Source organism: Danio rerio, chromosome 17, assembly GCF_049306965.1.
Source record: "Danio rerio strain Tuebingen ecotype United States chromosome 17, GRCz12tu, whole genome shotgun sequence".
Taxonomy (NCBI): Eukaryota; Metazoa; Chordata; class Actinopteri; order Cypriniformes; family Danionidae; genus Danio; species Danio rerio.
The window spans coordinates 32,784,088-32,807,403 of record NC_133192.1 but is presented as its reverse complement, the minus strand read 5'-3'; the positions used below and the strand labels follow the sequence as shown (position 1 = coordinate 32,807,403).

Here is a 23,316-nt window from a genome sequence, read left to right as displayed (position 1 = left end):
GTATTAGGTTTTATCTTAAGACAATGATGACTCATTGCAGGTTTTTTTTTTATCTTATTCATAATATTTATGGTTTCATGTAAGGTTTGTATAAAATATACTAAACATTTTTAAAGATATACTTACCTGCCTTGTAGTTACTATTCATTTATTTGTGGAATATAGAAAAGAGATAAAAATTGGACTTTGAAATAGAATTAGACCAGATAATTGTATCTAATTTGGCTATATAAGAACTAGGCTAAGGCATAATATCATTGTTATAGTTTACTTGCAATGTATTCCAATTAGTGTGATGGAAACTTACTTCATCATCCTCTAAAAGACTATAAATTAATTTTAATTTGTCTCAGAAAATTGAAATCATTTCTGAGAAAAATCCTATTATTCTTTTTTCTTATTTTGTATAAAGTGTATCTGATGCTTTGCATAAATATTCGCATCTGATACATTCGCACATTCCATAAGATCAGGTGTCCACATTTTTGGAGCCACTAAATTAATAATTGATTTTCATGTTTCACGTGCTCATAGCCCTTTAAGAAACTCCATGTTGTCCCACCATGCAAATACGTCAACGCACTGGTGGTGTCTCAAAACCTAGTAAGCTTTCTACCTAGACAGCATTATTGACATATCATGCGCGTTCCTTATTCACACTTCGGGGCTTTACACATGCTTACAGCAAGTTTGACACACCATAGACGTGTCCTTAGTCATTTCTGTAGACCATGATGCCTGAAAACGCTGTCTAGTCAGTTAGAGGACTATGATTTGGGACACAATCGTGACCAGCGGATGGTGGTGTTACGTAAACTCCATGGTAAAAGTGTTTGTGTCAGTTCTGCATGAGTCTGCTGTATTCCAGGTGTTCTCCTCCTAGGATGACAGCACAATGAGCTCCCCTTCACGTTTTCAACACATCGAACCGGACCAATAAACTCGTACACACCATTTAAGTCCAGGACACCAGTAAAGGTAAGATCATCTGCACGTTTGAAAAATGAAAGTTTTTAGACGTAAGTCGCTGTTTTTTAGCGTGTTGTCTTCCTATGGTAAGTTTCTTTTAAGCTCGCCATACTGTGAAGTAATCAAGATGAATTTTTTGATTAGAAATTGGGTTAGTTTCGTTTCATAATGACATGCTTGTCATCGTCTACATCACATTCCGTCGCGACGCGTTTAAACTAGAACGCCTCGTCATAATCAACCAATTTGTTCGAATGCTGGGGGTCATAAATGGATCGTTCTGGTGTGTCGCGTCGCGCACTGTGTGTGTGTAGGTGATGAAGAGTTGTTTGTCTAATCTTTTGTTTGTTAGTAACGCAATCACGGGTTGTACTCTTTGCGCTGGTTGTTCCCTGTAGAAAACACTGGAAGTCAAAGTTGAAACTGAAATGTTTTCCTTACTTCACCTTGTCTGACTTTTAATCGAGTGTTAAGGCCTCGGTATCAAAGTAAGTTTGGAAAACTGTTCTTTCAGTGATGTATGAAGTCAAGGACCGCTTGATCATGTGCAGTTTCTCTAGACTTGTTTTGTATGGTTTGAGAATAAAAAAAATTTTCTTATATAAAATGTGGATAAAATGGCTTTCAAAAAATAAAATAAAAATCATAGATTTAATTTAGAGATCTTGTTTTGTTCAGAAAATTGATAAAAGAGTGTATTATTTATATTAAAAATCAGAGTTATTTCACAACAGATTAATGTAACTCTTATGAACCTGAAACTTTGGTATTTTGTTGTCTAAAAACAATGCTGAACTTGAATAGTTTGGATTATACCAGTTTTAAACAGTAAAATGACAGAAAAATTCCTTTAACCAATTTCATCTATTATTGCACAAATGATAAATGATAATTGTTTCCAAATTATGTTAGTACTTAAAGTTACAAATATGGCTGAATGACTGTGCAATATGCTTTAAATGCAAAACAAATGTAAACAAAAATGTAAATAAAACTAAATATTTAGTATTGTCACGTTCAGTTAAATGACTCCTATAAAATTTCAAAATGTCAAGATTTGACAAAAAGAAAGTTCAGTGAGAATGCTTTACATTTCCATTGTTTGCTTTTTTTGATAGATGCTTACATGTTACCAGCAAATAGTTGATGTTAGATGTGAGAGAGTTCAGGTTGGGTGATTTATTTTTATATATATATATATATATATATATATATATATATATATATATATATATATATATATATATATATATATATTTGTTTTTTTTGTTTTTTAAAGAAAATGTCTTTTTTAATGTGTTGATTTGATATTGATTAGTGAAAGCTGTTATAAAAACATCTTCGATATTTCATATTGTAACAAAAAGCTTAACGTTTGTACAGTTTTAGAAATAATACAGTGTTATATTACAACATTTTATGTGTCATCCTAATATCCTCTTGTTATCTTTGACAAATGTTAGTTGAGTTTTTCTTTTTTACATCAACACTCTCTGATGGGTCAAAGGCGAAACCTGTATTAGTGTCTGTATCAAAATAAATTTACAGAAGGAATTATATATACATGAAAAGCATATTAAATACAAGTAAAGTCTACTTCTCTTTAAAGTAATATGCCAAAATATATGTGAAATATTATCTCATCATAATTCAGTTTAATGGATATACTTGTATTTGTACTTTATGTAAAAGTAAATAACATGCTAATTCTGACATTTACTGATTAAATGTATATAAATGAATAAGTGCAATGTAAAACGGGATTCATTTACTTAAAAAAAAATCAGTTGTCTGTTTGCCTTAAAGCAGATGTGCCCAAACCTGGAGAGCCAGTGTCCTGCAGAGATTAGTTCCAACCCCAATTAGACACACCTGAACCAGCTAATCAAGCTCTTTCCAGGTATACTAGAAACGTCCAGGCAGTTCTGTTAAAGGAATTGGGGGCTGAATTATGCAGGACACCAGCCCTCCAGGATTGAGTTTGGGCTCCTCTGCCTTAAAAGGCTTTTATTTTACCACTTTTACAATATGTGAGATGGTGTTTCCAGAATGAGTCTGTAAAGTTAAAGCTCAAAATACCCATCAGATCATTTATTACCGCTGTCAGAATATGCCCATTTAAACTCTGAGGAGAGTGTAGCTGTTTTTGTGACCTGTACCTTAAATGCAAATGAGCTAGTTTTCCCGGCTCACCGTTAGCAGGAATTGGACGTTTTTTTAAATTTCAGTACTGATTGGAACAGAAATTATGTATTGTGACAACATTAATAAATTGCACAGTGACAGACACGGATAAAGCAGATTCAGGATTCGTTTCATGCATTATGGATTTAGTTTATGAGTCAAATATAACAAGTGAGTTTATTTGATATTTATGGTGGAGTTTATTCAAGCAAACGATGCATTGTTTTCTCAACGATGAGTCACACGTGCCATTACATAGTTTGCAGCACACACACACACGTTTAACTTTACACTGTTTTTGCATGTCTACTTGAAGCATCCTCGTATACGTGGCTCTGGTAATCTGGTTATGAATTACAGCTAATTTACAGCAAATAACAAACATGCACTGTATTAAAAATAGTTTAAACTTATAAAACTCTTTCTTGAGGTGCAGTTAATCACAGAGAGTTTGAACAGATCTTTTAATTAGGGCTGGGCGATGTTTCATATTATTCGATATTGATAATTATTGAATATTTTTTAACAGCACATTTGGGAATATTAGGATTTTTTATTTATTTAACCACTTCTTTTTAATTTGCTAACAATACTAAGGCAAATAGTTTTAATAGTCAAAAACAGAAATATTTAAACAAAATATGTCATCGCTTTATAGTAAAATAAAGACGTTTTAAAGAGACTCTTAAACTTGATGGATAAAATGTTACTATGTGTGTGCAATGGTAAAGGTAGATCAACATCTGTAAGGTGTCAATAATAATGATACAGTAAACCTCAAACTCTCAAAACAAAACTAATTATGATAATCAAATCTGAGCTTTCAAGTAAAGGAACCAGCCATCATAATTCAAATGCGTACTGCAACATTACAAATTGTGAAGTTGAATGACTTAATTCTATGATAAAAACTCTTTCAGATGGGGAGCGTGTGGCTGGGATGCACACGAAACCAAAAAGCCACTATGGCAACATCCGTCCTTTTTAGGTACTATCTCAGTGCTCTGTGTTTGCCTCAGGTAATTAGTCTACCGTTATTACTGAAATGTGTACATATTCCATACAAAGTGTGAGGCAGATCGGTTTTGCGGTGTGCTTGCCGCATTTGGAGAAGTTCAGATGTTTTTCATCTAGGTGTACCCGGAAAATCTGCATGTCACCATATGGAAATGCGCACCTTCATTGGAAATGACAAACTTGCATTCTAAGCTTACTGGCATTCTTTCCAAGCCACACACTTCATATCAAAACTTCATACAGAACTTTTTTTATCGTATATTGACAATAGTGTTTGGTCAATAAATATTGATACTGATTTTACTTTGCAAATCATGTTGTATAGACGTGCATGTTGACTTTTTAGTTTAAAAAAGTGAATTTCCCATTGTAACTTGGAACTGTTAAGTTGCCTTAATTATGCACAGTTCAGTTGCTTAATAAAATTAAAGGAATTAAATAATTACAACTTAAATGCAGCAGGTTTACCACATTCATTAAGAAAAGTTGTCTTTGCATTGTAAAAATGCTTTTTACAGATTAATTACACAAAATTTTATTGACTGGTTGAAAACTTTTTGCTGAAAAATGGATAAAAAAAGCTAAAAAAACAAAAACAAAAAACAATTAGTATTTTGGGGTGCAGTTATCCCTAAAGCATTTTAATATGTCATCAAATGATTTGTGTCCACAATATGTCCTACCAAATTATTTGAAATATAAATTGTTACACTGACTGACATTTTTGTAGATGTGTTTTGTAAATTATGGTAAAAAAAGTAGAATATACATCGATTTGTCTATTTAATTTCGCTCATAAATGAGTGAATAAATAGACAGAATACATTCTAATGTACAAACAAATTTGTATTACACTTGTTTTGATGCTTGAACACCCTGTTTTCATCGTTTGATCTATTGTTTAAATGGCATTCATATCAATATACGGGTTTAGTCCAAACAGCAGTCTATGGGGTATATGCAGAAGTATCCAGAAAGACGTTTAATTCTTCAGTATCCTATTTGATATAAGACATGAATGAGATCTCAGAATGTACTAGAGGCACTGCATTAAATTACATTTTTCCGCACCATATCTTTAAGATATGAACATTTATTTTTACTCCAGTATTTTCAATGGTGTTTCTGCGCTCGCCTGCTGATTCTGATGGACACATCCATGTAAACAGCTTTTCACCCCGTTTTACGCTTGAACAACTGAATGAATGCTGAAGTCTATTTAACTGATTATATTTTAATAACATTACAACATTAATGCTGTAAAAGAAACCTAATGAAATTAAAAAATAGTCACACTAAGCTTTCACCGGAAGTTTATCCCTATGGGAAGGAACACTTGCTGTGCATATACCCTTTTCAGATGAACAGCAGCTTTATTTCCCTCCCTCGACATCAGAATATTGTATATATAAACACACGAAATGCTTGACAAACAAGATGATATGGAAATAGTACTTCAGGTTCTATTACTAAAACTGATTATTAGGCAGTTTTGGTTTGTTGTGTTTTTCTCTCTATGCTCATTGTTATCCAGAAGCTCCTTTATGTTTGAGGAGCAATATATGCTCTTATGTCCTATTTTATGATCCAATTATAGGATTTTTGAATGATGTTGTTTAGTCTGATGTTCAATATGCTTAAATCCACATTCGTTCGGCCTGTCTTATTTAAGTCCCTGAGATTTCTGTAAAAATAATGACTAGACATTTATATTGAATTGTCCTGTTTTTACTTCTCGTTGCTTTTGTTCCTTCGTGAAAATAAATGTGATCTGTACGTTGAAAATATGCTCTTACAAGGCAAACATTTCCGTCTAATGGTCCAAAACAGTCAGCTCAGGTGAAATGTTTTGACTAAACTGACAAAGTAAAATATAACCTACGCTCTAAATGCTACTATCAAGAGAGGATATAAATAGCGTGCCGGACTGCTGAATATAAAGTGACTGTAATTATGGCATTACGTAGATGGAAAGCCTGAAGCCAAAGTAAAAAAAAAACAAGGAGTTTGGATTGAAAAAAAGGATTTTACTACCTGTTTGGAGGCTCAGAGTCCATCAAATAAAGTGTTCCTAAAGAGCAATACCTTCCTTGTAAATATTAGGAGTGCATTGGTATATCGGAAGAAATGTGTCGCCTAAAATAGAGCTTCACAATATTGGAAAAATCTGACATTGCGATATTTTATATTTCTGGGATATGCTATATCTATAAAATTTCACCAAATGATTGAAGAGTACTATTTGGAAAGAATTTACAGTCATACTTCATATAAAGGTTAATTCTCTCTATTAGCAAACCATTAAATATGACTTTTGCTTCAATAAACTCCTAATTTTCTCCTTGTTATTAGTTGTCAAGGTATTTTAGGTATTGTGTTAGTTTTGTGGAATAGGATCATGCAGAATATGTAGTTTATAAGTATTCATAAGCAGCCAATATCTCAATACCATGCATGCTAAAAAGCAAGTAGTTAACAATGAGAATTGGTCCCTAAAGTGTTATCAAATGTATGAATTTTAATTGATTGGGATAATTCTGCAGGGGAGTGAATCATGCATAAAATGTAATAAACAAACTATAAGCATTGGTAAATGCAATAAAGTATAAACGTGAAATAAGGTTTATGGTTTTATGTAAATGTCAAAATACTTCAAAGTCAGGTGAACATTGCATACACCTGACAAAAGCCTTTTAAAATTTGGAGGATTATTTAACATTTTGCTCAATCCCACTACTAAAACATTTAAAGAAACTGAGAATTTTCAAGTGGCCATTAACTCTGTCAATAGATTGATGTAGAGCTGGATGTAGATAAATACAAATCTATTTCGTGATGATTGAATATCAAACAATTTTCAGATACAAAAATAGTTTTCTTTTGCGCTCATCCTATTTTTCAAATGCGCTTAATAAAGATCAGTCTCTCACTAAATCAATTCCGCTCATGTTTAACATGAATTATCACCTCTTGGGAAAAAGAAATCCATCAAACTTGTATGCATGATTAGGATTTTTCACTGAGCAGATCATCAGTGATATCCCATTACAGACGGCAGCTTATGTGCAGCAAATTGACTTTTAGATTAATGGTCCATAACCCCTTTTACCAAATTTGTACAACATGGAGTGTGCAGGGCCGCCTCGTCTCCACTCGCTGCACATCAAATCTACAAATTTGACATGGAGAATTGGATTTAAAAAGACGAAGTTGTCATGATTACACAACGGCCTCTCAGTATTGATGTGCATTATGAGTGGAGATACAGGCTAGTTTGTCTTACGAGCATCGATTCTTTTGCTGATATAAACAAGATACAAAATAATAGCCTGTATTGATTTAATAAAGATTTTTTTTGCTGCTGATCTGCCAGAGCTAATATAGATGTCTTCCCCATTGAACTTGCGGACAAAACAACTTGCAGAATTTTAGCCAAACTTCCTTCAAAAATGCCCTATATTAATGGTTTATTCGATTAGTATTGTTTTGGATGTTTAATTGCTCATATGCTCTTTTTCTATTTCTATAATTTTTTTGAGGTCATCTATGAAATGTGCGTACACTTTTCACCAATAAATCATGATTCATCCAAATCTTCTTACTAAAATATATTGTAAATGTATACAAAACAGCTCAGGAACAATTTGTACAACAAAAGCAATCATGTATGCCTGGCGGCCATATAAACATGTATAAAGAAACCTACATATAATTACATACGTTACATATATGTATAGGCAAGGCAAGGCAAGTTTATTTATATAGCACATTTCATACACAGTGGAAATTCAAAGTGCTTTACATAAACAAGAATAAAGGAAACAAGTAAAAAAATAAATAAAAACAAATAATAAAACTGATTAAAAAACATAAAAACAGGTAAAATGTGATATATACTGTACATTAGAGGTGTGGACCTACACTGATCTTATGGTTTAGTTTTGAATATTATGCCATCGATTTGGTTCAATTTGACATTAAGGTGCATTGACGATGCTTCATTCATTCCATTTCTTTTCGGCTTGGTCTCTTTAGTAATCCGGCGTCGCCACAGTGGAATGAACTGCCAACTTATCCATCACGTTTTTACACAGCGAATGCCCTTCCAGCCGCAACCCATCTCTGGGAAACATCCACACACACTCATTCACACTCACACTCATACACTACGAACAATTTAGCCTACCTAATTCACCTGTACTGCATGTCTTTGGACTGTGGGGAAAACCGGAGCACCCGGAGAAACCCACGTTAATGCAGGGAGAACATGCAAACTCCACACACAAAAGCCAACTGACCCAGACGAGGCTCGAACCAGTGACCTTCTTGCTGTGAGGCGACAACACTACCTACTGCACCACTGCGATTGACGATGCTTTCCATGCAGAACTTCACAGCACAAACATATTTGTATTAAATTGTATAATTTCTATATACATTTGATATGTATTTGTAGTACAATCTTGTCCTTTATTACAAGCAGACAGATATACCTTTAATTTTAACTTAATTTTTGGAATGTATCAAACAAGAAAAAGCAACTACATGCACACAACAACTTGAGCATTAAGAGCAAATAAACAAATATAAATTATATATTCCTTTTGCTTTTTGAGCATTTAGAGCGGCAGAAATGGAGTTTGCAGCTTTCAGTTTCTCCTCAGCAGTGAAATAGGGGATCCTGGGTTCTCTGTAACTTCAGTGTCAGTGAAAGACTGTCCAGCAAGCACACATGCAGTGAATTGTGCACATGATCTACTTTTTTTTTTAAGTAGTTGGTGCATTTAATTACCCTCGTTCACCTCTCTTGCTATATAAATAAGATAAATGACGTCAGTCTGTAATAACTGTTTAGGATCTGTGAACCGATACCGAATTGTCCACGTCTGCATCGTTGTGCACTAAATAAACAATTAATTTTGACACCCCTAAATACATATATTTGTGACTAAATCTTTAGAGAGCATACAGATATATCCTGAGAGTAATAAACCCCGATCACAACGAATGCTTTTTTTTTTTTTGTGGTGGTGGTGGTGGTAAGCACCTTTTAATAATGATTTTCTCGTATTGTCTCGTATTTGCCAGTTCTGCCTTACATTTTGACGCTCTGTGTGTCTGCAGTTAGAAAAAGTAAACTGTGCAGAAAAATCCCTTGGGCTTCACCATATCTATTTACAATAGATGTCACTACGCTATTGTTGTCTATTGGAAGGAATGCGTCAATAGAGCTGCCATTTTAGTACAGGGGAGCGCTCCTCCAAAGATGCATATAGACATATACATAAATATACATATATCTATGATCTATGAGTTTTCCGGGTGGTCAGTGTGCTAATATTTTTTTGAATTACGAAAATTATAATTTTACATCACTTTTTTCTACACCGATGGATGAGTGACCGCATGTGCATTTGCCATCAAATAGTGTGTATTTGTGTGCATGTAAATGTATTATGTCCCTCCCTGTTAAATTTGATCTAATCCATGTCCGGAAACAAACCCCCCTCTCCTGCTTTCACTTCTCATTCTAATGGAGGGAGCGATTTGTTTGTGAATGAATCTCCGTTATGAATGACTCATTCACTTAGCCGACAATAATACACGTTTCTGGCACTGCAGCGTCTTGTTGTCATATTTCATTTACATTGTTTGCTTATTTTATTCAACAAAACTAGCATAAGCCTAGAATTTAGTGCGAGTTCATGCGACTTTGCCTTATGGAAAATGCAGTAAGTGCCTGTATTATCATCTATAACGTTACTTGTTTTGCACAAAAGTTCATAACATACAAAAACGTAAAAAACCGAAATCTTACCTATCAAATGTTCTGCCAATTTCTTTGTTTGCTCGTTACTACATCTAGACACATCGCTAAAAAGTCCAGCATCTTCACATTGGCTTTAGTCTTGACTAAGTGCGGTTGAATGACATTTGTCCTGGGAGAACTGTACAAATATGGCAGCGCTTTTGATGCATGCTCAGGGTCCATATGTGATATCTAGTGTATATATCTATAGAACTGGAAGCGTGTTCCACATCTAACATTAAATCCTTCATTACCATTAAAGTTATTTTTCTTTTGTTTCGGTGCCAGTCTCTAATTAAATCATAATTTTATTTGGGCAAGTGGTGCTTCGTGGAAACTTCTTACGTATATGGGGCTGGATTGAGTGTGTATTGTGGAAATTACTGACCTACTGACACCAGGTGCTCAAACTTACTGACCTACCTACTTACTGGTGCTCAAACTTACTGACCTACTGACACCGGGTGCTCAAACTTACTGACCTAACTACTTACTGGTGCTCAAACTAACTGACCTACTGACACCGGGTGCTCAAACTTACTGACCTACTGACACCGGGTGCTCAAACTTACTGACCTACCTACTTACTGGTGCTCAAACTTACTGACCTACTGACACTGGGTGAGGGCAAACTTGTGTGCGCACCGCACGTGTTGTGAATTAGGTTGAAAGTTTTCATGAGAAGTTCAACTGTACATATAAATAGGGCTGTGCGATAAGGGCAAATTAAAACCTTGTAAAAGGAATACAATTAAATCTTTATCAAAGACCTTTTACCTGTCTCTAAAACAGACATGAGGCAAAAAAACCCACCTAGTAAAGGTGTAACAAATTGTCTCTAGAACAGACCTATGGCAAAACAAATAAATAGAGTACTGGGTGTGTATGTGTGTGTGTATTTCATTAAAAGAGCACTCTTCCACCAGTCCTTACTTACTGCTCGCATCAAATACCTCAGTTTGTCATGGGGGCATGAATGAAATGTTCCTGCATGAAATTGAAACTGCAGTCTAAAAATTAAAAATAAGACACCTGAAATTACATGAAACTCTGGAGGAAACATGGATAGTTTGGTGTTGCAATGACGTTAATACTATAATATGTAAGATGAGATCATGAAAGAAACATTCAAAAATCAACTCATGTAAACACCTTGATTACATTATTGTCTTGTTCAGATTAAGGCAAATCATTAGATTACTGATAACCATGTAAACATAGTCAAACCCCAACCCTAGAAAAAAGAAGGTGAGTATTTTGATGACAGCCTTTCCACAGGTTAGTAGTTAAATTCATGCTAACCAAAAAATTATCAGAGGAAATAAATTAATGTAATTCAAAAATATATAATATGAATTGATATTTACTTTAAACTTTAATTATGTTGTTTTATTAAAATTATTTTTTAAAAGATTTTGTCAAATAAAAGATTTTTCTAAAGTCATCCATCCACTATAATTTTGTGGCTCAAAAGTATTGGTTCAGGCACCCTTTTTGGCACTGGTATAATTTTAAAAGTATCGCTTTAGCACTGGTAGCAAAATGACATCAAACGATACCCAACCCTACTTTTGCACGTGTCCACAGATTTATTTATTTTTTGCCATGCATAGACCACCTCTTTGTGACGCTGCTGTGAAATATTTCATTCACATATTGCGTATTTTGTGCGCACAAGTTAATTATTTTCAATTAAGGTGTCCGGGTTGCGTCAATATTGGTATTCCATGCGCACCCAGTTAAAAACATCATCTCTACTTTCAGAATTCTGCAAGCACACCGCGAGTCACGTAACAACAACTGAGCAATCAGCTTCACACTGCATTTACTCCATAAATAAAACTTGTATCGGAACTACAGCAATGTTTTGTTAGTTTTTCATCGCTGAGACAACTGTTGATGGACGCCGAGCAATGACAAAAAAGCATGAGCCCAAGACGCAGTGAATGCTAAAGGAAGCAACGCACCTTGTGCTTTCAACACATTTTTGGATGATTAGGCTGTGCATCAGCCTTCCTCTATCCAATGTAATCCCACACCATAGATGTTGACTTTTTTGGGCAAGAAGTCCTCCTTTGATACCCTATTTATGCAGGCTATTTGTCATTAAGCTCAGTCTCCTGTTCTCACGCTCTGTTTAGGCGAGCTGCGTTATGATTGGTTAGCATTGTGGGAAAATCGTGCATGTTCAAATCACGATTTCAGTTAAACACACAACTTTACATATCAATACAAAAATATATACAATTATTAATGAATGAGACTCATTTTTCCTGCACTTGCTTCTCCATGTAATGTTAAAGAACAGTGATCAGCATTAAAAAATAAAATGCTATATGTTCCAAGATTTCTGGTTATGTAGGATTCTGCTGGAAAAGTAGGATTTTAAAAAATTAAAGCATAATTTTTTTTGATTGTGCTTTTCTGTGACAATTATGGTATCTTAAAATAAATAAAATAAATCAAAACTAAACATTTTAGTTTTGTGGTGAACAATTCATCTCTGCATGTCATTTAGAAAAAAAAGTAGTTTACCCTGCTAATCTTTAATTGAAATCTGAAAATGCACTTCCTGTTTTTTTGTTTCAGTTAAATACTCAGATTACGTCTGTTTGAGGCAAAGGGTGTGGCTAACATACTAAACCACGCCGGTTTTGATAACAAACAGAAATGCCTACTTTACTACTGTACATCCATTCAGCTGGAGTAGAAAAAACAAGCCACGCCCACTGTTTTCTCATTTAATATTCTGTTTCTCTAGTAACTGCATCACAATACGAAAAACATAACGGTCACAGCTTCCGGTTCATGGGGACTTAAAGTAAATGTTAAAATACATTTGAATAATTATGATGTTGTAAAGTCTGTTTCAGCTGCTGCTGTTTTCTTACAATAATCGTTTATAACAAGAATATGTATATGTTTTTAAATCAGTCATAATTATTAAATCCACTTAAAACACTGTTAATCTACCATGAGCTCAAAAAATATATGTAAATAAATAACTATCACAGGGGTATTTTTTTTTTTTAATTTTTCAAATTGTACACTTTTGTACTTTTTAGGACTAATATGTACACTTTAGGTACTAAAATCATTACCCATAAGGACTATTAGTTTTAGATGTTTGTGCTTTGAGAAGGTACTGCACTAGCTCTTGTAATAATTCTATAAATGTTATTTAGTCATGCGCACTTGTACTTTTGAATGTCGACAGCTATTATGTGGGGGGTTGGTGCATTGCAAGAAATACAGACACTTTTCAAATCTCAGAATACTTTTTTAGTATTGATTTTAATTAATTAATTTAGTCAGTTATGCCTTATGCCACATGATTAAGAAACATTTATGCTGCCACTTATTAAAATCCACTCTTCATGTTAATGAAATAAATTGCTAATTATTAATAGTATTTAAATTGAGAATGGAAAAGTGTAAATCTCTATAAATCAAGGTTAGAATTGTTTTGAATTTTTCATCCGTTTTAGTTTTTATTTCATTTTGACTTTTTGTTTTCAAATTTAGTTATTTTAAATGAGTTTTTAGAGGGAGATTAACTAGTTTTTATTAGTTTTTATATTTTGAAATTGCTTAGTTTTAGTTTAGTTGTTTCTAGTTTTAGTTTTTATTTGTTGTTTTTGTGTAAATTAGGATATTTGTTAGGTGCAAGATTCAATATCATCAGAATAAATATTGTATAATAAGAACTCAACCAAACATAGGCCACTTTTTTTTTTTGACACAAGAACACTACCATCTACCCATCCTCAAATTCAAATACAACAGCCCACAAGATAGCAGCCCTAAGTACAATATGTGGCTGCCTCTGAGGTTAGATACACAGTATTGATGACAATCCTCCCATGAGGACTCACAATATCAACATGATTCACTTATTTAAATTTCATTATGCATTTCTGTTATAAAATAAACTTGCATTTTGCCAGATCGTCTCATTTAAGCCCTCGGTTTACCCCCGCTGCAGTTGTTCAATTGTAGATCAGTCACAGCAGGCTGTCATGTACTGTTTGTATCACATATGCGCAGTATTATCGGTTCACCGCTTCTCAAATCTGATCTCAGTGTACTGTCCTAATAACTGAATAACTCAACCAATATATACTTAGTCAGAGGGGGATATTGGACATGTAAGAAGTAAGTTGTTTGTGGAAAAGTGCTTAAGCAATGCGAATCATTTGAAATGATTCAGGTCGATTTGGTGAATTAGTTCAATCGGATCACTTTGAAGATTCTGTTACAAAGAATGATTTGTTCTCGATCACTAATACAGAAATAAAACCCATTATTGGATACAACTTTTTTAATTAATACTTTTAAGTGTCTTTTGGAATTTAATGTCACCGTGCTGCTGTCATGTCCAGTCGTTGTTTTTTGTTTTTGTCGCGGGAGCAACAGCAAGGAGTGACTGGTGGAGGACTGACTTAATCTGGCCAATGGCAGCAGGATTACAGACTCTGAGGAGCCGTACGGGTCAAACACCTGGCAGCTCGAAGTAAATAGATTTACTTCTAAAAAGCTTACCCTAGTCTTATGTATTAAATGCATTTAAAAAGATGAAGATGAAGGTAATTTTTGCTATAATTTTAGTTAGTTTTGTATATACACAATGCAGTTTAAGTTGGTTCTATTTTTTTTTAACTCAATTTTTATTTCAGTTAACGAAAATGTTGTTTCAATTCGTTTGTTTTCGTTAACTATAATAACTTTGGTACAGATACTACAAAAAATGAAACGCTATTGTGTATTCTTCAACAAATAATGTTTAGTGCTTGTATGTCATTTTGCTTATGTGGCTTATAATTTAATATTAATTGGATGTTTTCATTACACTGTTGTCTCGCTCCATTGCTGATTATAATTCGAGGATCAATATGAGCGTTGATAGATCTGCCCTTCACAAAAGGCGAAAATGCATGCATTGATCTCACATAAATTCATTTAAATCTGTTACACAAACTTGTTTGAGAACCAAATCAGCCAGAGGTCTTTTATCACAAAAAGGTTAGGAATTTCCAATGTTTTAACCGAGGTATGAAGAATGGAACCCTGGAGTGTTTATTAGTAACGGTCATAACATTAAATAATAATCAGCCCGAATTTTAAATGATCACTATCAAAAATGTTGCACACTTCGTCCATGTGAATGACTTAATAATAGTCTTCATTCCATTCGCAGAATAGTTAAACATCCTGGAAAGTATGGAAAATAATAATCCAACCTGATTAAGCAGCTCTTCATGCTCCGTTTTAAATGCCTGAATCATCTTCCTCCTCATGCATATTGACGGATTCATTTCCAAACAGTTCTATGAATTATTACATGCACCAAAATGTGTACCAAATGTCATCTGACTAATCGCTGATGACTAACTGTTGTTTTCCCTTGACGCCAATGTTCTAAAAGCCATTCTTGGAAACCTATGGAGAAGCAGTATATCATCGGTGACACTATATGAAACAAACGTGTCGCATTTATTCAGATAATTTAGGGCGAGAATGTAAGTTACAGGCTTATGTGTCCTTTCTTTTCATCCATGATAAAATCGCCGTAGGCAAGCCTTTCTTCAGACGGCGTCAAATGTACTTTGATTGCTGTATTTCCAACTGAATGAAGACACTCAGGAATGTTCTTCATTACCTTCAGGACTGAGATCTCCAGCTCTCTTGTGTGCTTGATGAGGGAGAGTCGTTTCATGTGGCTAATCTTAAAGCCATCAGACACAACCTGGTCCCATGCCAGAGCCGCAGCTGTGAATTTTACTGGTACATTCTGGGGGCAAAAGTGGCCACCCAAACCAGATTCAGCTGTTTGCAGGTTTGCAGCTGTGGCCATCGTGAAGGGATTGAAGTCTATTATCACTGCTAAAATGTTTATGCTAAAAAGACGGGAAAGCCTATTCATGAGGCACGCTAAAATCTTCCAAGCCAGACCTCAGGCGTCCCCTGAAGCTTGAGGAACACATGGTTTAGAGACTCGCAGATGGCAAAACCCAGCGTGCGAAAACACGAGATCGAGCCTCTGTTGTTTGTGCTGGTCGTTACAACACAGCTGGAAACCCAGTCAAACTATTGTTGATTCTCCTCTCAGAAAATCATCTAAAGGAGTCAATTCTTCGCTGTAATCTTAACAAGATTTGTCATAAGAGTTTGTTCCGAGGGGGAAAAAAAAGGATCCCTCGCGCTCTCCTGGGCACTTTGCCCTGCGTCTTTCATGCCTTTGAAGACAGACTCCTTAACAACTAACAAGAGTTTGACTTCCTGCGTTCTGTCAGTTCAGTGGCAACAGACTGTCATCTGAGAGTCTGAACTAACACCAGCAAACAAATTAACATGCCGAGAACATCCCAAAAGTCTTTACACTGTCTTTAGATGCGTTCAAAGGTCTTTTACAAATCTTTTTAGGCTATTGTGAATCTGCATAACAGTTTATGTTAAACATGAAAACTGTTTAAATCAAATGAACTTAACGTAATTGCAAAAAATAGGCCATATTTGAAAGATTCAGTTCAACCAAAAGTCAAAATTCTGTAATTTTTGACTGTTCTTTTGGAACACAAATGAAGATTTTTTTTTTGTAATAGTTTTCTTTCTGTTTTCTCGAAACAAATTAATTATATATAGGCTAATGTCTGTGCATACAAGGTTACCCTATCCATGAGAGCTAAAGTGAAAGTAGATAATGAGAGGCCTTATCTCTCATTCTCGCGCAGCAAATGCTCTGTTTAACCGTTTTCTTGCTAGTGAAATGCTCAGTTTTTCCGCTTACAAAGTTGTCATGTAAATAGCAAATGCGCTATGGCGCGACACAACTGGCTCTTAAAGGGAATGGGAGATGACTCTCTGATTGGTTTATTCTCAAAACACGCCTATAACTCATTAAGAAAATAAGTTTAACCCTTTTAGACCATGCACCACGGCGCAAAGCGGATTTTTCCATCCTCATTAGCAAAAGTTGATTCTGACACACCCTGATTGCGTTTGCGTCCTGCGCTTTGCACTTTGTGCATGGATCGTCAAAATAGAGCCCAATGTCTGCAAGGCTGCTTTTGTGGTTATATACACAGTAGTGATGGGAAGTTTGAATCTTTAATGCGATCCGGATCTTTTGTAATGATCCTCACAAGTTTGGACTTTGACACATCAACAATATGTTGTGAGCAATCATAGTTTCAGTCGGTTAAAACATCACCATGATCTGAAAAGTTTCAGATGATTCAGTTTTGCAACCCAACTAAAGCATGATTCACTTAATTAAATTCTATTAGTCTATTTTCTGTTGTGAAATAAACTTGCGTTTCACCAGATCTTTTCATTTAAACCCTCGGTTCACCCGTGCTGCAGTTGTTCAAGTTTAGTTCAGTCACAGCAGGCTGTCATGTACTGTTTGTGTTTGGGTCACCATCTGCTGAATCACACACGCTCAGTACTATGTGGTTCACCACTTTTCAAATCAGATCTCAGTGTACTGTTCTAATTACTGAATAACTCATGACATATAGATTTATTTCTAGTCAGAGGGGGTTGTCATGCATGTAAAAAAGTAACTGGTTTGTGATTAAGTGGTTAACTTTACTGGAGACACGAATCATTTTAAATGATTCGGTTCGATTTGGTAAATTAGTTCAACTGGTTTACTTTAGGAGAGACGGTTAAAAAGAACGGTTCGTTCGCGATCACTGATACAGAAATCAAACCCATTATTGGACACAAGTGTGTAAAATTAATACTTTTAAGGGTCTGCTCGGCTCATATTTAATGTTTTACTGTGCTGCTGTTGGGGCGAAGCAGTGGCCCAGTAGGTAGTGCTGTCGCCTCACAGCAAGAAGGTCGCTGGGTCGAGCCTTGGCTCAGTTGGCGTTTCTGTGTGGAGTTTGCATGTTCTCCCTGCGTTCACGTGTGTTTCCTCCGGGTGCTCCGGTTTCCCCCACAGTCCAAAGATGTGTGGTAAAGGTGAATTGGGTAGGCTAAATTGTCCGTAGTGTATGAGTGTGTGTGTGAACGTGTGTGGATGTTTCCCAGAGATGGGTTGCAGCTGGAAGGGCATCCACTGCATAAAAACTTGCTGGATAAGTTGGTGGTTCATTTTGCTGTGGCGACCAGCTGACAAGAAAATGAATGAATGAATGTGCTGCTGTCATGTCCAGCTGTTGTTCTTGTTGTAGGAGCAACAGCGAGGACTTACTGGAGGAGGACCAGCTTGATCTGGCCAGGGGCATCAGGATTAGACTCTTGAGCTCCTGGCAGCACGAAGTAAATAGATTCACTTCTAAACAGCTTAAAGTATGTATTAAATACATTTATAAAGACAAAATCGAAGGCCGTTTTTGCTATAATTCTAGTTAGTTTCACTTACTTTTGTATACACACAATGCAGTTTAAGTTAGTTCTAGTTAAAAAAAAAAAGCTCTATTTTTTTTTTGTTAACAAAAATGTGTTTTTAAATTCAAGTTTTCATTTTTCTTTCATTTTCATTAACTATAATAACCACACTATAGACATCAGTGAACATAAACAAATGCTTAACCAGATTATAAGAAGCTTGAACTAACAAGACTGGTTGCTACTGAAGCTTAAACCTGATAATGTAACAAACAGGATACATTGTATTTTTCTCCAGCAATATGCAAGCATGCTTGAGTTTTTGTGACCAAATTTAAATGCTGTAAACTTTTGTTAAACACTCTTTATATATGAATAGTCTAATCAAAGCCATTCATCTTCTCAAGTGATTGTGTCTCTTCAGAAGAATTGCTTTAAACTGCTCAATTTGAGGGTATGTTTTTGGACCTTTGAAGAGTTATGGTTGAAATCCCTCAAATTTTATTAGAAATATTTTCATTTGTGCTCAGAAGATAAATGGTTTTTATTATAACATGAGTGTCAAATAATGACCATTTACATTTTTGCATCGAATGCTTAATGAAGTGTAAATCAAATTGTCTGTGTGTTTACTTGCAAAACCCTTAAATATGACCTTAGTTTACTGTACAGTTATATATAATTGCAACATATAAGTATTACAATTTTAATTTAGATTTGCAGCTTAAAATGACAAGCATATTTCACAGAGTATCGTCAGAAGGCTGTAATATTAGCAAATTTTGTTACAGAAGATGTCATTAATTTAGAAAGCCTAATCATAAAAGTGGCCGATATTAAAGCCTGCTTACATTTTTCACATCAGTAATAAAGGGGGAATTGGAGAGCTTGATGACATTGCCTTTATTAGGACCCTTCTTCATCTTTACTCATTTCTGTCCTCCAGTGTGATTATATATTAATAAGAAGGCTTGATTTTGTTATTGGATGTTTCATCAAGTCTCTATATACAGTACAGTAGTGAAACTTTTCTTTTTTGTTCAGTTTGCTAATTTTTATATGCAGATGTTTACTATCAGGATGTTCTTAAAAAAGATAAATGCTTCAGCCATTAGCGCTCTGTGGGACTAATTGTGAAATCACATCTAAAAACAAATCACTATTTATTTCTTGAGTATTTAAAGCTAAAATCATTTTACATAATTTGTTTTGTACATTTGGCCTTTGTTTTAATTTGCAGTCATTTATAACTGACTTTAGGGTAAATCATTTTTTGAAACTTGTCTGTCACACAACCAGCGACCGCTTTCAAGAGATCGCTGGTTCTCACACGAACTTAGAGACTACACTTCCGCATTTCCCAGGACTACATTTTCATACATGCACTGCTCCCAGACACCCATGCTCATTCATCTAGCTTGATTGCACACACCAGCTGAACCTTGTCATAGTCTGATAGCACACCATACATAATAGGGTTGGGCATCTAAGCTATAATGCCGATCCGATACGCATCTCGATACAAAGAATATGATCCGATATATTAGCGATACATTTGTGACATATTGCGATGCAACACGATACGATTCACACCCATATCACGATACGATGCGATATTTCAGCACTAACTAATTAGATCAAGTTTATGAGATGATGTGAAAGAGGATGCTGTGCCATTGAATGAGTTTGATTATTTATAAACCAAGCAAAACCAAGACTTTTTTTACAAACTGGCTTTTCTCTTAGAGCCAGAGTGTCAGTTTACAGTAGAGGGCCATTTTAGAACATATAGCACATATTATTTAAGTATTTTCAAGATAAACAGAATGTATAAGTGCAATATATATTAAAAAATATGTATATATTTGCACTCTTTCAACATAAATAAATTTAGCATTGCACAACAAGAATTGTGATTTAACTTTTCAACTATGAAAACAAGTTTTACAAAGATATATTTTGCCACTGATTATTCAAAACTTAAGGTCGTGAACTAGCAGTGTTATGCTGCTTTGAAACATCACTGTCACTGTAAACAACAGGCTAATAAAAATATAACAAACCAGCAATCTTCTTGCTGTGAGGTGGTCAAACTACCCACTGTGCCACCGTGACGCCCATTATTTTTATCATTATTATTATTAATATTATTATTATTATAATCAAATAAAAATTAACAGGAGGAGGTGTTTAAAACCTTCGTTCTCCGTGACAGGCTGAATATCTTTGCAGATGAACAATGCAATAGCATTCGTTATTGGCGTAGAGCGAGCAGAACTGTTGCGCATGGAAAAAAAACTTGCAATGCTTTTCTCACCACTTTTGGAGCTGGTTGAAGCAGTGCGAAAGCCGGGGATGCAGAAACACTGGAAGATGCTTCCACAACAACACCGTGGCGCCGCTTCAAGTGAGATTTTAGATTAGTCGTACTGCCCGCGTATTTTACAGATGCGCGGCACATTGTGCAAATTGCATCTGTCCTGTCATGTCGTCCATTCTTAAATCCATATTGTTGCTTGCCATACTTTAGATTTAAAACTCAGTGGGGAATAAAATGTTTGTTTTGCTTCTCGCGCTTTCTGAGGGCGCTCCACTAGCTTCATCCGCACACCTGATACACTGAGTTGTAGTGTGTGCACATCCGCAAATCCGTTGCTAAGGCTTACTTTATGTAGGTCGATTAAATTATGCGCCAAAAACAGGTTGACAACACTTGTTAATAAATAAAAAATACATTCTATATTAAAAATATAAGCTGTATCTCGGAAAAATCGATGCATCTCGCAAAAACCGATGCATCTCGATTTGCTTCCAAAATTTCATTCATCCTTTGCTGCTCAACCGATGCACTCGCATCGTGCACGCGCATGACCGCGTATCGATACATATCGGTTAATCTTCCCATCCCTAATACATAAGCCACTCATGAACCCATCCAGTTTGCCGAGTCTTGTTTTCCCAGTGTGACATTACAACGCGTTTCTCCTTGTCTTGTTTTCTCCGTGTTTAGACCCTAGCCTTGTTTACCCTTGTTCTCTAGTTTAGCCGCCTGCCTTTTGACCTGTTGCCTGTTTATATCGACTACGATTCTGGACTGCCTTAACATACCCGTTTGCACCTGTATGACCACTGCTTGCCTGACGCTGAATAAACCTGCATATTGGATCTTACCTTCTGTTGTCTCCTGTCACTCCACCCCAGTCGTTACAGTCTGAAACTTCACACATTCAAATACATTTTCTATGTCTAGAAAGAAGTCGATCAATGTCTTGTGTTTCAGAAACATGGCAAAAACTATATTTATAGAAAATGTATACCATATACCAGTTTGTTTTAGAACTTTTGTAAAATTTTCTGAAACTCGTGACAGATTCAAATGCATTTTAGTCTATGAAAAAAAATGCAAAGTTGTCTTAGTGTTTCAGAAACAGCTGCCTAATAAGGTTTTAGAATTTTAAACATTATTTAAAAAATATAGTTTTGTTTCAAAATCAGTTTTGTACCGGTAAATATTTAGTAGTCACAGTGTAAAGTTTTTTTTTTCTTTCAAAAATGTAAGAGCAACATTTATTTATTTTATTTAGTCTCGGCTTAGTCTCTATTTCAGAGGTTGCCACAGTAGAATGAACTGCCAACTATTCCAGCATATGCTTTTCGCAGCAAATGTCTTTTAAGCTAAAATCTACTACTGAGAAACACCCATACACACTTATTCACACACACACTCACTCACTCACTCACTCACACTCACTCACACTCACTCACTCACTCACTCACTCACTCACTCACTCACTCACTCACTCACTCACTCACTCACTCACTCACTCACTCACTCACTCACTCACTCATTCATTCACACACTCACACACACTGACTCACTCACTCACTCACTCACTCACTCATTCATTCACACACTCACACACACTGACTCACTCACTCACTCACTCACTCACTCATACACTATGGCCAATTTAGCTCATCAATTTAGCTCATCAATATAGTGCATGTGTTTGAAGTGTGGGGGAAGCTAGAGCACCCGGAGGAAGCCCACGCCAACACGGGGTAACAGTGTCTTAATGGTAAAAATCAGTAGTGAACAATTTTAAAGAGTAATTTAACAATATAAGTTTCAAAAACAGCAGTGTAACAATGTTTTTTACACAAAATGTAGTGGAAATGTCTTTTTAACAGTAGTGTAACTAACTAAAACTTACTAAAATCAACCTAAAACACAGACATAAAACACTTAAACTGCCTCATAGTTCTGAAAAACCTTAACAGCTACACAGGAAATATGCATCTCTAAAAGGTCTTTGTTTTTTTTACATGATGCTCAGATTTTTTTGTTTTGGAGTTATTGTTTTTCTAAAATGTGGATAAAAAAATTACACACATTTTTAGAAAATATACAATATAATATTTTGGTAAATTTTTTTTTTATAGAATTTTAAAAATGAACTCACCATCTTACCTCGAGACCATGTCACGTAATATGAGCGGATTGTTTAGTTCCTGTTTGCCAATTATGTAAAGCAAATGGCAACTATCTTTTAGTTTTATTGGGTAAAGAAGATGTCATGTGACATTACTAAGATTTAATGTTATTGGTTTAATGTCCTTAGTGTTTTTAAAAATTGAATTTTCTTATAGTGTCATTTATAAATGACAATGCCCTATAGAGGATTAGAGCACATTTTGTTTTCCCGAAGAGTTTTTTTTTAATATCCGTATGACCACTAATGGCCAGCTATTATACCTTATAAAACACAGAGCATTAAAGCAAATGGAAATCTCAGGTTTTTCAAAATGTAAACACACTTTCAGTCCCACCTGTGTTTGGAAGATACTCTGTTGTTCTTTTGCTTCGTTGATTTAAACATCATTTTAAAATCTGCAGTAATTAACAGCGATGATGGTAATTAGCTACAATGAAAACAAAGCAAAAAAGAAATGTCTTTGTAAAAGCTTTTGTCATTAGTCAGTCGGCTGATTACAAG

The 23,316-nt window shown here is 35.0% G+C and overlaps 1 protein-coding gene across 2 annotated transcripts in view; it reads left to right on the top strand.

The window, feature by feature from the left end:
• The first annotated feature begins 856 nt into the window (after nucleotides 1-856).
• The window catches only part of bahd1 (bromo adjacent homology domain containing 1), a 73,274-nt gene continuing 50,814 nt past the window's right edge, over nucleotides 857-23,316 (top strand). For both annotated transcript variants that reach the window (XR_012393457.1, XM_021473209.3), the window contains exon 1: nucleotides 857-978. The gene's annotated coding sequence lies outside the window, so the exon portion shown is untranslated. The remainder of the gene's footprint in view (nucleotides 979-23,316) is intronic.